Source organism: Carlito syrichta, unplaced genomic scaffold, assembly GCF_000164805.1.
Source record: "Carlito syrichta isolate Samal-C Ts95f unplaced genomic scaffold, Tarsius_syrichta-2.0.1 Scaffold307059, whole genome shotgun sequence".
NCBI lineage: Eukaryota > Metazoa > Chordata > Mammalia > Primates > Tarsiidae > Carlito > Carlito syrichta.
Window position 1 is genome coordinate 204,297 of NW_007251155.1, and position 17,090 is coordinate 221,386.

Below are 17,090 nucleotides of genomic sequence, written 5' to 3' on the forward strand. Positions count from 1 at the left end.
TCCCTGCCTCCTGACTTTGACAACCTGCTTCAATTAGAGTGGCATCATAAGCAGTGATAGATCCACAATTGGTTATGGATTTAACTAAGCAAACCATGTCCCAAACCATCTATTGTGTAATTGGCCGCGGAAGACACATTTCCCCGGGCCGTTCAGTCACCACCTAATTTGCCAGGTCAGCAGTTCTGCGTTAAGTCGCCGGCAGCAGCCTGGCTGTGAATAGCAGCCGATACTCCCAGCGCTGCTCTAGAAAATGGAGTTCGGCCGCACCCACTCAGGAGTGGGTGTGACAGAGGGGGAAACCAAGGAATAAGGAGGGGAAGGGACTCGCTCCGGTCACACAACCAGTAGATACTAGAGCAGGAACTGGGATTCAGCCCACAGCCCATGGCCTCACACCCATGCCTTCTCCACAGCCCACGCTACATGCAACTGGTTGGTTTTAGGTTTTGTTGTTTTTGTGGCTTCCCTGAAACTCACCACGTGCTCCGTCCCAGCTCTGGGAAATAAGCAGCCCTTTGTAGGTAGCCACGTTGCAGCACTGAGTCACCGGGTCTTTGGGGTCCTTTGCACCCACCCCTTTTCTCTGTCCTGCACCCCCAGCCTCCCAGCAGGAGCTCCCGGGGGGCAGGGGCAGCGTTTATCTTGGCATTCAAGGTGCCCTCCCCGCACAAGCTGAGTTCGAGGGAGCCAGTGATCCCAGGCGCTCCTGGCTGGAGCCATTACTTCCAGAGTGGTCACCTTGTATATTATTAATGGCAAAGCTGGTGAAATATTTATGGGTGGAGGATGTGATGTTTGAACCTTGCTGTAACTTAACAAGGGCTGAGAGGAGTTGGGTGGGTGGAGGGGATGGGACTGACGCGGGGCTGGTGCTGATAGGCTGGGGGCTGAGTCCGTGGAGTGTCCTTAGACTCCCTGCTTTCATGGAAATTCGAGATTCCCCATAATCACATTTTTAAAAATTAAATATCCATCCAGGTGCGGAGGCGGGAGGTGGAGGTGAGAGGATTGCCTGAGTCCAGGGGTTCGAGACCAGCTTGGGTAACTTGGCAAGACCACATCTCTACAATAAATCAAAAAATTAGGCCGGGCTCGGTAGCTCAGCCCGTAATCCCATGCCTTGGCAGGCCAAGGTGAGTGGATTGCCTGAGCCTGCGGATTTGAGACCTGCCTGGGCAACTTGGCGAGACCTCATCTCTACAATAAATAAAAAAAAAAATTGACCAGGCGTGGTAGTGCGCGCCTGTAGTTCTGGCTACTTGGAAGGCTGAGGTGGAAGGATCGCCAGAGCCCAGCAGGATCGCCAGAGCCCAGTCTGGGTGCAGGAATGAGACTCCAACTCAAAAAAAAAAAAAAAAAAAATTAACTGGGCATGGTGGTGCACACCAGGGGTTCCAACTACTTGGAAGGCCGAGGCAGGAAGATCGCCTGGGCCCAGCAGGTTGGGGCTGTGGGTGGCAGAGTGAGACTCCAACTCAAAAAATAAATAAATAAATATCTTTCCCAGAGTCATCCTAATCATGGCCCTGGGAGTAGCTGAAAGCAGAGGTGAACATGATCGTGTGTTGATCCCTGGCATTGTCCCCCAAAATGTACGTGTTACGGCTGATTCAGTCTTTGTGCTGCTGTTGTCTGTTTCCCCAGGAAGCATAGGGTTACAGACAGAGCTCTAGAGACTTGGACCCAGACCCATCAGGGAACAGCGTCCACAGTCTCCACCCCCTGTCACAAAGCACACCGCCTTGATGCAGTCAGTGCCGGGGACATCCTGCCCGTGTTTGGGGAGGGATCCTCGGAGTCTGTACCTTATTCCTCAGGGACCCACATCTTCATCCCCTAAAGAGAGTGGTCTTGACCTTCCGAGTCATCCTGGAAGCATTCAGAGCTAAAGTCTCACAGGCCAGGAGAGCCATCAGAATGAGTTGCCCTCCTGTGCGCCCGGCTACACGGCCTTCCTCTTGGACCACTCTGAGATCCTCCCACCTCCCGTGCTCCTGCTCCCACCGGGGTTTGGGCCCTGGCCTGGCCCACCCAAGCGACCCTCCTCCCCATCCCACCTGCCTCCCATCCAGCCCCAGTCTTGTCTGACCTCTCCATAGTCACCGCGAGCTCCGCCTAGAACATAAGAGCAACCTCCATTCCTGACCACGGGCCTCCCATCCATGGGGGTTGAGGCCCAGATTCCCCAGCCTGGCCCTGGAGGCACCGGGCGATGCCCCTGGCCCCTACCCTCTCACCCTTGACCTTGCTGTGTCATGTGTCTCCCTCACCCACCCCCCAACTCCAGCACTCTCCTCCCCGCCCCAGCCAGACTGAATGACTTACAGGTAAACCAAAACCCCACCCTCATTCTCATATCGGGGTGGCTTTACTTGTCCTGCCACCCATGTAGCTTGGACACCACCTCCCCCTTTAGCTGCTACCTCCCCCATCCCGACAAACTCCTAGTCGTCCTCCAAGACTCAGCTCAGTGTCACCTCCTTCAGGAAGACTTCCCTGATGCCCCAGGCTGGCTCCTGCAGTACACTATGCTCGTCTCCAGTCCTGTACACGCCTGCTCAGTCTCCTGCTCCAGCTGGGGAACCTCTCCAAGGCAGGAACCCATCTCTGTGCCCCCAGAGCCTCTCGCTGAGCCTCTCACGCAGTAGCTGCTCAATTAGCTCTGCAAGTGCAATGGTAGACTGGCCATTTAAGCTTCTGGAGTCTCAGTTTTCTCATCTGCAAAACAGGATTAAAGCAACTGCCCCATAAGGATGTTTGTTCATTCAACAAGTGTGTATTGAGCTCCTACTATGTGCTGGGCTCCAGGCCCTGGGTTGAGAGCTGAGAGCAAAGCCAGAGTCACTCTCATGGAGCTGATGTTCCAAGACAGATGAGAAATAAAACAAGCACAATGTATGAAACGTGCTATGGTCAGGAGGAAAATGGAGCAGGAGGGAGAGGGAGGGGGAGACAAAGCAGCAGTTTTAAATGTGTTGGTCAGAAAAGGCTTCCCTGAAGGTGGCCCTTGAGAAAGCCCCGTGGGTGGCAAAGGGACGGACCATGGGGGAGGTGGAGAAGTGAGTCCAGGCGACAGGAAGACCGTGTGCAAAGGCCCTGGGGTAGGAGCACAGCTGGAACAGGGTGGAGTGGGGTAAGGAGGGTGGGGAGAACAAGGATGACATTCTGACAATGAATCTTGTTCTCTGAGTTTCATGGGAGATCATTCCAGGAAGCGAGTGACACACCTGAGGCCCAGGCGGACAGAGGGCGGGCACATATGCACCCAACCGGTGGCTGGTGTAGAAGCCATCCAGAGGCCCCGCTGTGGTTGCCTTGCTGTGGTTGTCCCATTGGGTAAGGAACAGGATCATCCTTGCCCTGATTAGGAAGGCATGAATGGCGTTGGTTCTGACGGCGGCTTCCGGAAACACTCTTTGCATAGGAGCTTCTCTTGGAAGGGCTCTTGGTTCCAGTGGGGGGCCTCCCTGAAGGACCATCACTGTGGGGCCTGAACTCTGCCACGCCTCTTCAGAGGACACCGAAGTCTCCTCACCAAGGCTCTGTCACAGACTGGGGCTACATACATGCCCGCTAGTCACAAGAGAGTCGACGCGATGGCTACGCCAAGCACCGCCAGGACGCGTTCATGGTGACTGTGCGCCCCGCTGGGCAGGATCAGGCAAGGGGAGTGGCGCCCAAGGAGAAGTGCACCTGGGGCTGGGCAGTCAAGGGCAACGTGGCTTCACCTGTGCCTAGGACTGGGCGGTGGGAGGGAAGGGACAGCCAGACTCACCTGTGCACACAGGTGGGGCCAGTTTCTGCCAGGAGACAGCCCGGGGGGCCTGACCCTTCCAACCCGGATGGAGAGCCAAGGCTCCACAAAGGAGAATGGGCAGAGGGAGGAGGAGTACGGGAAGGCGAGAAGGAGGAGGGAGCAGGAGCAAAGGGTATCGGAGGTGTCCAGCAGCCAGCCTGATGGCAGAGGCAGCCCCTGTACTCGGGAGCTCCCAATCTGATGGCGGAGGCACAACTACCACCCGCCTCTTTGCCCTCTGCCTTCCTGGCCGAACGGGTCCCAGAAGGTTTCCAGAATGGGTAAACCGTCCAAAATGAAATATCTTCCTTCAGAAATCCAGGCCAAGAAGCGAAGTAAGAGCGAGAAGTGGCGGCAGGTTGCTGACTTCCACAGAAGTTTCTCCTAAGGGGATGATCGGGTTTTGTTTTTAAATTCAAGGAGAACCACAGGAGCTGAAATAACACAAGCCTCAGCTAAACCCAGAGAATGAGCGGTCAGGCTGCAGTGAGCTTTGTCTTCATAAAATCAGGGCTTTTTCCTCATTATGAAATTAAGAAATGCACCTGCCAGAGTCCAAAACAGACGGAACAAAGAAGATGGGGAAGGACTCCTGTGACTTTTTTTGTTACCTCTCCTTCTCATCTTTTAAAAAATTTTTATTCATTTTTGATTTTTCAGAGATGAGGTCTGCTGCCCAGACTGGAGTGCAGCGGTGCGATCATGACTCCCTCAGCCTCGACCTCCTGGGCTCAAGTGGTGCTCCTGCCTCAGCCTCCCCAGTAGCCGAGACTGCCTCGTTCTTCTCCGTTTCTATTTCATGCCTTTTTTTTTTTTTTTTTTTTTTGAGTTGGAGTCTCACTCCGTCACCCAGACTGGAATGCAATGGCCGCTCCCGGCTACTGCAGCCTTGACCTGCTGGGCTCCAGCAATCCTTCTGGCTCAGCCTTCCAAGAAGCTGGAACTACAGGCACATGCTACCACATCCGGCTATTTTTTTATTTATTGTAGAGATGAGGTCTCGCCAAGTTGCCCAGGTGGGTCATGAACCCGCGGACTCAGGCAATCCACTCACCTCAGCCTCCCAAAGCGCACAGGATTACAGGCTGAGCCACCGAGCCCAGCTTTTTTTTTTTTTTTTTAGAGTTGGAGTCTCACTCAGTCGCCCAGACTGGAGTGCAGTGACCGCTCCCGGCCACCACAGCCTCTACCTGCTGGGCTCCGGCGATCCTTCCTCTCAGCCTTCCAAGAAGCTGGAACTACAGGTGCACGCTACCACGCCCAGCTAATTTTTGATTTATTGTAGAGACGAGAGCTCACCAAGTTGCCCAGGCGGTCTCGAGCCCACAGGCTCAGGCAATCCACTCACCTCAGCCTCCCAAAGCACTGGGATTACAGGCTGAGCCACCAAGCCCGGCTATATATATATTTTGAGTAGTCATTTCACTTTGTCACCCAGGCTGGAGTGCAGTGGCACGCTCACAGCTACTGCAGCTTCGACTGCTGGGCCTAGGCAGTCATTCCACCTCAGTATCCCAAGTAGCTGGGACTGTAGGCACGCACCAACACACTCAGCTAATTTATTGATTTATTGTAGAAACGGGGTCTCACTACGTTACCCAGTCTGGTCTCGAGCCCCTGGACTCAGGCAGTCCTCTCACCTCCACCTCCCAAAATGCTGCGATGACGGGTGTCAGCCACCATGCCCAGCCTACTTTTTATTTTTATTTTAGAGTTGTGGGGTCCATGTGAGGATTTGCTACATAAGTAAACTGCATGCAGGTGAGGTTTGGGCTTCTAGCATGCCCTCTCTCCCCTCCTGGTAATGGACATGACATTCAGTGAGTGGCCATGTGCCCCTTCCCTCTTTAGCAGTGCCCAGTGTTAGCTGTTCCCACATTTGTGCCCACATGACTGAGGTGATGTTTAAGGCCCGCTTATGAGCGAGAACATGTGATATGCAGTTTTTTGTTTCTGTGATATTTCACGTAGGATGATGGACTCTAGCTGCACCCATGTTGCTGCAAAGGACATGATTGTGTTCTTTTTTATGAACGCATAGTATTCCATCGTGTGTATTATGTACCACATTTTCCTTCTCCCATCCACTTTCCATGAGCATCTGGGTCAGTTCCATGTTTTTGCTACTGTGAGTAGTGCTGCAATGAACATGCGTGTCTTTTTGGTAAAGCGATTTGTGTTCCTTGGGGTATATTCCCAGGTGCGGGATAGCTGGATCAGATGGAAGCTCAATCTTTAGTGCTTAGAGAAAACACCACACTGCTTTCCCCAGAGGTTGAACTAGCTTACATTCCCACCGACAGTGTGGATGCATTCCCTTTTGTCCCTTAGCATCTTCAAGGAACAGAAAAAAGGCGTGTCCCTGTGTTGTTAAAAAGTCAGAGTCAGGCATGGTGGCTTGCACCTGTCATCCTAGCACTTTGGGAGTCGGAGGCAAGAGGATTGCCTGAGCCCAGGGCTTCGAGACCAGCCTGAGCAACTTGGCGAGACCTCATGTCTACAATAAATCAAAAAAATAGCCAGGCACCGTGGCATGCCGCTGTAGTTCCAGTTGCTTGGAAGGCTGAGGCGGAAGGATCACCTGAGCCCAGCAGGTCGAGACTGTGATGGCCATGAGCAGCATGCCACTGCACTCCAACCTGGGTGAGAGAGTGAGACACTGACTCAAAAAGAAAAGAAAAGAAAAGAAAACTCGGGAAGAACTTCTTAAGCATCTACAGGGCTAGGACACGACTAGGGGTTTTGTCCTTCAGAAGGCGTCTCTACTACCTGAATTTATCCTGGAATTGGAATGTGAGGAGGGGATTTAGATCCGTTTGCTCTCTGGTTGTCCAACCAGGGCGAGCGTATGCAGCTGTGAGCAGGGTAGTGTTGACTCCAGTACTCTGCCAGGCACCGTTATGCACTTTGAAAATCTTCATTCACTTTATCCTCACCACAGCCCCACAAGGGAGGTACTGCTATTCTCCTGTTTTCTCACCGAGAAACTGAGGCTTAGAGCTGTGAAACAACTCATCCAGGGAGACCCAGAGGGCAAGAGGTAGCCGAGACTCAAATCCAAGCCGTCTGGCTCCCGTGTCCTCATGTGACCATTGACAGCCTCCCTCTCTGTCGGAGCCAGAAGATAAAAAATGACACTGCTTCCCGGAGCTTCCATTTTGCTTGATGACTTGGTAAGAGAGGCTAAGTAATTTAACGAACAAGTTCCCAAACACATCATTTTTATACCAAAACGAATATGAATTGATGACAGTGTCCAAGGCGAGATTTGCCTGAATTTCAAAGAGAAAAGTCTGGACTTTGAAAAAACACTTTTGACCTCTTCAGATGGCATGAGAACAACCTGCCATTATACAGAGGTGCAAACTGAGTCCCAGAGCCCCTGAGACACAGCGACCCCTTGACAGGGGCCTGAGGGGTCGCAGGAAGCAAGAACCCGCCCTCTCTGAGCCCGCACTGCCTGTCCACTGGCACTGCCAGTAGCTAGAACTGACTTCTCTGGTCAGGACCATGTGTTGACTATTCAGCAAGACCTCACAGAGCCAAGAGCTCTATCCGACCCTGGAAGACCTATGGGGGCCCCGTTCAGAGAGAAGCCATGCATGCACCCTGAATGAGAAGAATCAGACATTGCGCCCAGCCATGCCACCAGCCTAGCGCCCCGCCCACCGCCACAGACAGCAGGAAGCAGTGAGACACAGCCGGGGAGAGGACAAGCCAGGCCTGGCTTTAGTAAACAAACACACGGAACAGAGGCGGGAATAAATGATGTCCTATAGATACGATCAATATACTTATCTAGCCTTAGAGTCAACATGTCTTGAGATATCTAGATTATGGGCTTCAGGCAGGTGGATGCATTCAGGGGCAGATGGAACTGTCCACGCTAGCCAGTCTATGCCAGTCCCATGCGCAGTGACATCCTGTGGGTTGCTTGAAACTGGCCTCGGCAGGGGCGTTTACACCATAGAAAGCAGCAGACGCTACAATCAGGGCTGATATTTTTCTCAGCAGATTTGCCAGCACCCCCCATCTCACACGATATGTAACCAGTTGACAATTGGCTAGATCTCAGATAAATTTGATATATAATGCATATGTACTAGAGAGATTGCATATGCAAAGTAGATCGGTTGTGTTTGTTTAATAAATAGACCAACTTAAACATATCTAATTTATAGTTGACTGCACCTTATGAAATCGCTGTTTTTCAACTGATCTGGCTCTACCAAAAAAAAGCCAATGTCATATGATTATGCCTCATAGATAAGTCATACATGTGTGTGGTGAGTGTATACTTAGAAAGCCCCCCAGACTCAGCGTCAGAGGAGAGACAGAGAGGCCTGAGTCGCAGAAACAGTTCCACCACTTACAAGCTGTGCAGCCCCAAGCCAATGGCTTGCCTTCTCTGAGCCTCTGTTTCCCTGCTGGGAGCGTGAGGGCACCAAAACCCACCCCCAGGACTAAGGGGACCGCAGGAGGGCGCAGCCTAGAGCCAAGCGCAGTGCGGCCCTCCCAGCAGCCTCTCAGGCCTGCACCAGCCCACCCCCCTCCTGCATTCCCACGGTGGATGGGTCCTGGTCATCGGTGCGCCCTCACTGAATGCCCGGGGGATTCTGGGGTAGGCATCGCCTTGCTGATTCGCATCCCTCCCCGTGTCTCCAGCTCAGAGTGGTGGGGCAGCGGCGGACAGCTGTCCCAGCCCTGGAGCCATGCCCCGTCTGGCTGGGGAGTGACACTGGCGCCATCCATCAACAGAGCGGTGACCAGCTCCCGTCCCCACAAGAATCTATCACCATCTCCCTGTTGCCCCATCTGCTCTGGTCCTCCCAGCAGACTTCCCAGGGGAAGGCCCGAAGGAGCATTTCCAGGAGTGGAGACAGTGAGGCAGTGGGAGGCTCTGGTTCGCTCCTCTCTGGGCCTGTTTCTCTTCTGTCTGATCAGCATAACATCATTTTTAGAACCAACTGAAACAAACAAAAAAACTCCTGCCAGCCAAAAAAAAGCTGCCTGTCAGAGGATCCAGCCCTGGGGAGGGAAGCTCACAGCCCTGCCCTTTAGAAAAAGCAACTCTTGGGAGTCTTACCTTGGCAGCTGGTGTGATGTAACAAATGCACATTCAGACTCTAGCACTGTAACTTACCAGCAGTGTGACTTTGGGCAAGTTGCTCAACCTCTCTGAATCTCAGTTTCCTCATCAGTAAAATGGGAATAATAACACCTGCCCCCCAGGGTTCACCTGAGGAATGAAAGGCAGCTATTGAAAATAATGACATCTGTCATTTTCGGAGCACAGGCTACATGCCAGGCTCTGTGCCTTGGACTTTATATATTTCATTTGTCTTCCTCCAATACCATGAAGTACGAACTGTTATTCTGCCCATTTTACAGAGGAGTAAATTGAGGCTCAGGGACACAAAGTGACTTGCCCAAGGTACACAGCTGGCAAACTCGTTTGCAGGGTGGGGAGAGGAAGTAAAAGCATGCGCTCTGACATGACAGAGACCGGGAATCAAATCTGGCTCTTCCCCAGCTGGAGAGCTGACTGTGTGACCTCAGGCAGGTGAGCTGACCTCTCTGGACCTGACTTCATCACCAGTGAAATGGGGATGTTCATGCCAACCTTGCAAGCTTGAGATGCACAAACATGCCTGGCACATAGCAGGTGCTCAATCAACGGTAGCTGTCACTGTGTATTATTTCACTTAGGCAAGCCACCATCTCTGAGCCAATTCCAGCCGACCTGTGTCAGACCCAGCAGCTGCAGGCCCACGTCTGGCTGACTGGCTTCAACAGACCCAGGAGTTTGAATTCAACCAGTGGCTTTTGGAAGAGTCGGTTGAGTTCGTTGCTGGCTATTTGTAAAGCGCCTGGCCGCTCAAGCCCAGCCCAGCTGGCTGGTTCCTCAAGGAAGCATCTCTGGACCAGCTGGTGCGGGCTGTGTCCAGGAGGGCTGGCTGCTTCCCGCATGTCCGCAGAACAGCCAGGTGAGGGATGGAGCTTAAGCTCTTCCTTTCAGAGCAAGATGGCTTAGAACCCAGGTCTGGTTCAGGCCCAACAGCCAGAGTGACCCTCAACTTGTATTAGCGGGGCAGGGGGTGGCATGGGCGACTTGGGACCCTGCTCCAAGCCTGTCTCCCCACACTGGGCCACCTTGCTGTGGATCATTCCAGCGGGGGCGATCGGGTCTGGGGTGCTGCTAAACTCTAGAACCAACATTGGAATCGACCTTGACAATAGGACAGGGTATGCTAGTCTCCAAGAAAACAGTCAGAGAAAGGCCACCTTTCTGTTCTGGGCAGACCCCAACTCCACTAGATGAGCCCCAACGTCTGGCCATCAGCTGAAGACAAGAATGGAGCAGCATAACTTGGAGAGGAGTCAGAGAGAAGAGGAGGATGCCAGGGGCTCGGGGCACTGCCAGAGGGGCTGGGGACCCCAGTGGCCAGGAGAGGGACAAAGCAGGATGCCTGGAAAGCTGAACGTTTTCTTTCCACCTCTGTTGTGTGACCTTGGGTACTCCGTTTGCCTTCTCTGGACCTCTCCTGCTTAATCTGAAAAACGGAGAGAGAAGCTGTGACCTTGAGTTGTATAAGGACGATGCCTGGGCAATGCTTGTTCACTGCTGTCCCTATAGCACCTGGTGCCGGTCCAGCACATAGTAGGCTCCTGTGAATAATCACTGGACGATGACTAGCACACAGTAGGCTCCTATGAATCATCGCTGGAGGGAGATGCCTCTCCCTCCATTGCTCCTCCGTGTCATCTTCCCAAAAGCCAGCATTTGATTAGAGAAATGATCTATGTTGGTACAGACTGTTCCTGGTGCAAGAACCAGTGTGAGTATGCATTTGATTTTTAAAAGCATTGATCTCTAGCCCATTCCAGTCCTAATGAGGCAGAGGCGAGCAAGAAGCCTTCACTCCCCCGTTCTTTTCTGGAACTGCTCTTGCACCCCAGCACCGCACTGGGCTGACAGCTGCTGACGGTGGACAGTGCCTCGGGCCCGAGGACAGGGCTGCAAACCCAAGCGCCCATGGGACTGCTCGGGTGATGGGTGAGTGTGGGGCCCGGGGAGGTCTGGGGCAAACGGATCGCATCCACCCCACTCACAGGGCCCGGCCCCTCAGCTCCCGCCGGCCAGGACTGGAGGAAATGGGGCCGGTCTGGACAGCTCTTGACATTGCTAAAGATGTCAGTATAGATTTCACGTGGTGTTTAAGAGCTGGCGAATAATGTAACGGTTAGAAAGAAAATACTGTGTGAAGTGAACGCTAATCTGCAGGCAGGATTCCACCTGCCCTGAGGTCTAACAGGTAGGAAACCGAACCTAATCCCAGGGAGGATGCGGCCGTGCCAAGGGAACGTGTCAGTCTGGTGCTGGAGACCCAGCTCTGCCCTTGGGAGTCTCCCAATTGGGACAGGAAAAGAGACAAGCATTCTGGGTACTTCCAGAACGACCTGCAGATGAATTTCACGTAGACTAAGACTCCACCAGCCACGATGAGCTCGGGGTGAATCGGGGAGACCTTGGACAGTTTCCTACAAGCTCTTGAAAAAATAGGGACCATGTGGATGAATGGGGAGGGTGACGCAGGTGGGGAACACAAGGGCAGACTGGACAGAGCAGCATGCTCGGGGGGTGGGGTGCCATGGTCCCAATACATAGTTGGGAGAGTAGAGGTTCAAAGAGGGAGAAACTCGCCCCAGTCCACGCAGGAGGCTGATGACACACACAGGACAGAAGTGAAGCTGCAGGGATGGGGGGGAGGGACGGAGAGGGCCCGGAGCCTCCCAAGGACTGCAGTTCACCACCTGGCAGTTCACATCAGCGAGGGGCTGCTGCCGCCCCCCACCCCCTCAGCCTTCCTCCCCGCTCTGTGAACTGGAGCCAGAAGGAGGGCACCCCCTCCAGCCCACGGCTGCCCTTTGAATTAACCTTTAGACAGTGCAGAGTAATGGTTCCATCCATCTTTCCTCCAACAGGCTCCAGAGATCTGGCCATGGGAGCCAGTGAGGTCCAGAAAGGGCAGGGGGCTGTGTGGGAACCAGGAGGGTGGCTGGGAGACAGAAGGCCTTGCCCACTGGGACTTTGGGGCCAGTGGGAGTCTGGGAGGGAAACTGTGTGGAGTGGTCCCAATGACAGGCCAGGGGCCCTGGTGTCCCTGACCCTTTTCATCGGCCCCGTGAGGGGTGGGCCCTGTGGTTGGGGTGGCTGAGATCAGTTTGCCCCCGACCTCCCTGGGCCCTACACTCACCCATCACCCCAGCAGTCCTGCGGGTGCTTGGGTTTGCAGCCCTGGCCTTGGGCTCAAGGTGCTGTCCACCGTGATCCCTCTGATGATCTGACACTCTGCTGGGAAAGTGGTTCCTTGCACCTGCTGTTCCCACCTTCTGGAACACTCTCCTACCAGCCCTTTCACAACTGGAGACACGCATGGATCTACACCCATCCGGGCATGGACGGCCAGGGCTCAAGCCCGAGGGGACACTGGGGGCGGCGTCCCGAGTGGTCCTTGTGTCAGGCCGAGCCTCGTGGACAGTTGGGACCGGCAGAGGACGTTTTCCCACTGTGCTGATGAAGTTGGGTTTTCTTTGTTTCTCACCCTTTAGTGTTTCTCAAATTGAGAAATGAAACGCAGAAAGGGCACTGAGCTTAAGTGACCAGCTTGGTGACCTTCTAACAAATCTGCCTCTGGGTCATTCCCACCTGCATCGAGGTGTAGACCATATCCAGAGTCCCAGAAGGCTCCTATGTGTCCTCTGCTAGCCAAGGCCACCATCCTCAAGAGGGAACAGAACCCTGCCTTCTGTCACCATCGATGAGGTTTGCCTCGCCCTGGCTTCCTTCAGCCTGAACTGGCCGGCCGTGACCCGGGGCAGGTGGTGCTTTCCGAGGCTGCAACTTTCTTCCTGCTCCTCCTGCCATGATGTTGCCACTTCCACCACAGAGGACGGAGGGCTGTGTCCCCTCCCCTTGAGTCTGAGTGGACCTTCGTCATCTCATCTAATGGAGTATGGCGGAGGGATGCCATGAGCTCTGAGCAGGTCACAAAAATGCCACGTACTTCCACCATACCCTCATAGAACGTGCCCTCTTGGAAACTGGCCACTACGCTGTGGCAAGCTCAGGCAGCCTGTGCTGAGCCGCACGAGAGGACTCCATGACCCAGGCAGAGCTCGCTCCCCTCCCCCCCGCCCCCCGCCCGGTCCCAACGACAGCGGAGAGCGAGCCATCCTGAAAGCCGGGTCTGCCGCCAGCCGCCAGCGGAGAGCGAGCTGCCCGTCCGCCCACACTGAGCAGAGACGGGCGCCCCACCGGGCCTGCTGAAGTCGCGTCTCCAGATCAAACAAATGGATGTCTTTGTTTTATGCCACGAACTCTGAGGTGGTTTGTTATCAGCAACAGATGACCAGAGAGGCCCCAAAAGAGAGCTTCAGCAGAGTGACGTTTAAGTGAGTCTTTTACCTCTGTATAGAGTGGAAATACAGTGAAAGAGACTTGAAGGGAAAGGAAGGAAAGAAAGCAGGAAGGAGGGGAGGGAGAGAAGATGAGTGGGGGGAAGGCGGAAGGAAGAGAGAGGGAAGGAAGGAGGGGTTATATCTGTTCTCATAAGCACAAAATTCAGAGAGGGTGTGTGTTAGTGTCCTGGGCTGCTGGGACAGCACACCACACCCTGGGTGGCTTAGACAGCCGACATGCCTTGCCTCTCAATTCCGGAGGACGGGAGTCCAAGGGCAGGTGTCAGCAGGGCTGGTTCCCTCCAAGGCAGCAAAGGAGGATCCAGCCACCGCCTCAACTTGTAGGCGGCTTGTGTCTCCGTGTCCTCACATGGTCTCTACATCCAAACTTCCCCTTTTCGTAAGGACACCCATCATGTTGAATTCAGGCCCACCCAGCCTCATCTTAACTCAGTACCTATTTAAATAAGATCCCAGCCGGGCTCGGTGGCTCAGCCTGTAATCCCAGCACTTTGGGAGGCTGAGGTGAGTGGATTGCCTGAGCCCGCGCATTCGAGACCCGCCTGGGCAACTTGGCGAGACCTCATCTCTACAATAAATCAAAAAAATTAGTCGGGCGTGGTAGCGCTCGCCTGTAGTTCCAGCTACTTGGAAGGCTGAGGCGGAAGGATCGCCGGAGCCCAGCAGGTCGAGGCTGCGGTGTCCAGGAGTGGCCACTGCACTCCAGTCCGGGTGACAGAGTGAGACTCCATCTCAAAAATAAACAAAAAATAAAATAAAATAAATAAGATCCCATTCTGAGGTCCTGGGGGTTGGCTCTTCATCACAGGAACTGGGGTGGGGGCCACAGTTCATCCCGTAGCCAGGCTAGCTCAGCCATGGCCGGGTCCAGCCCTCCCGCTGCCCAGTCTCTCAGTGCTCCTAAGTCTGGACTGTCCCCAGGCTCCGGGTGGTGACAAGATGCTCTCCGTGTCCTCCCGGCTCACGTACCTGGGAGAACAGGGCGGCCTCTCTCTACGGGCATTTGGAACACATGGCTGGCTTGGGACGGGTCATTGCTGGTGAGGGGACAGGGCAGGAGAACGGGGACGGCTCGGTGTCACCGCGACCTCGCCTGCCTGCAGTGCTCTTGCAGGAACAGACGCACCACCCTCGGTCTCTGGAGCCACGTTTCCATTCAAAGAACAGCATGTTCAACACCCAGCCCTGAGATTAGGAGGAAAAATAATATTTAAAGGCACTTATTAAAGAGCCTCAAAGGCCCTTCGAATGTCAAACAGCTGTGAGCAAACCCTAATTTGATGATCTATGTGTTAATGAACCCCAGACATGCAGATTAAATTCTTAAATCGCACGTGGTTTTAAAATGTATTTCTCGCCAGTGTGTCTGGTTCAGAACAAGGTTAGCCAAACACCTGTGAGGAGGGAATGCTGACCCGGGATGGAGCAGGAGCTGACCTGCTCCGGCTGGGGTCCCTGAGAGCTTGTGAGCCGGAGAAAGAAAAGAACCCCCCCAAGGGCCTTGTGGACCTGCGCACGCTGAGGGCGGCCTGCTGTGTGCAGGTCTCTGACTTAGTATTTACAGAGCCCCAACTATGTGCTAGGCCCTACCCTGGGCATTAGGGATGTGACAGGGAAGACATGGTCACAGCACTGCCCTTACATCCAGGTGAAGAGGCCAGACAATACGAGAGGCAGGTTGCTAATCCAGAGAGTTCAGAGCCTAAGTGTTATTAAGAAACAGAGGCTAGGCATGGTGGCTCACGCCTGTAATCCCAACACTTTGGGAGGCCGAGGCAGAAGGATCACTTGAGCCAAGAGTTTGAGACCAGCTTGGGCAACTTAACAAGATCCTGTCTCTACAAAACAAATTAGCTGGGGGTGGCAGTGTGCACCTATAGTCCCCAGCTACTCGGGAGGTTGAAGCAGGAAGGTTGTTTGAGCCCAGGAGGTCAAGGCTGCTGTGAGCTATGATCATGCCTCTGCACTCCAGTCTGGGTGACAAAGTGTGATTCTGTCTCTTAAAGAAAAAAAAAAAAGGAAAGAAAACAGCCATATGACAAGAAATGGTTCTAGAACCGTGACAGGCCTGGCCTGTTCAAGGAGCCCAAAGCTGGCCTGGGGGAAGGGGGAGACGGCACATGGCAGACACACATGGCGGGTCAAAGACTCCACAGGAGACAAGGTCCTTCGAAAAGCAGCACTGTGCACCTGGAAGCACAGTGCCCAGAGACCAAGGTGAGCACAGAATGAGAGCTCTGACTTGGTCCCCTTGGGACGTTAAAAATGCTCACCGCGGCGAGGAGCAGCTACGCTTGGCTGCCTGACCCGAGCCAGTTACCAGCCGCGTCCACTCCGGGAAAAGCCCTCCAACTGTGTTCGCAGATCTGTGCACCTTTCTGTCGGTATGTTACTCTTCAATAAATTGTGCACTGAAACTACTGCGTGGCTTCAAATAGCTGGAAGGCGGGTCTTGAATATTCTCACCACAAAGACACAACAAGCATCAGAGAGGTATATGACCCTGATCCGATCGCTGTCCATTATAAGCCTGGAAACATCACTCTGCACCCCATGAATATGTGCAATTATTAGACATCAGCGTAAATTTTTTTTTAAAAAAAGGACCAAAAAAGGGGCATGCATGAGAAATAGCAGCACACCTCTGGCAAGAACATAGAACGAGGAAAGGCTAGACCCTACGTGTGTTGGAGTGGCGATCTGGGAGGGACAGGAGTTCGGGTAGAGAGGAAGGAATGTCTTCTAAATCCTCTTGGAGCCCTCAGACACTGCTGCGGGTGACGTGTGTGTCGCTCGCCCATGCACCTTGCGTTCTCAACACCCCCGTGACCTTGGTAAAGCTGCCACCCAGATAAAGAGGGTAGCCTGAGAGCCCTGGGAAGAGCCCTGTTTCACAGATGAGGGAGTGCCAGGCATGGTAGCTCATGCCTGTAGACCCAGCTACTCAGGAGGTCAAAGCAGGAGGATTGCTTGAGCCCACAAGTTTGAGACCAGCCTGGGCAACATAGCGAGACCTCCTCATCTCAGAAAAGAAAGGAAAAGAAACAAAATGAATAAAATGGATAAAATAAAATTAAAAAACAGATGAGTTAGTTGAGCCATTGATAATGAATGAATGAGAAGCATTCGCCCCTGGGTGCCTTGGAGCGTCTGCAGACTTGCTGATGGGAAGGCGCTGGTAGAAACTCAAAAGCCACTGCTATGTGCTGTCTCAGCCCTGTAGTGACCCTCCCTGGACCCCCCCTACACCTCTGGTCAAAGTGAAGCTGGCCCCTTCCACCCCTTCCACAACCTGCACGAGGCCAGGGACAGCCCCCACAGCCTGGCCATGGTGACAACATGACAGATCAGGAGCTCCACGAGTCCAGTCGTGGGCATGGGGATAGGAAGGAGGCGCTAACGTTCCCGCCATCCTTCCTATCCCCATGCCCACGACTGGACTCGTGGAGTTCCCGATCGCCATTTTTATTTCTCTCTGATCCTTGACAGACAGGAGTTCAGCAAGGCACTGGCTAAGTCACTCGCACTCGCTGGTTGTGTCCTAGTTGCTTATCAGCGTCCTCGCCCTGAGTTCTAGGACCCAGAGGCAAGGGGCTGGACTGGGAGTGAGGAGACTCAGCCCAGCTCGGGCTCCAGTGCCCTCCAAGTGGAGAGAAGCTCTTGTGGGGTGCGGGATGGCTGGGGAGAGGGTGGGGGGGCTGGTGGCTCTGGACAAGAAGGGGCCCTGCACCCAAGGCCCAAGGACACGGTTACTGACCTGAGGACAGTGCTGTGTGTCCTCAGCAGACCCTCCCAGGACCCTGGTTCC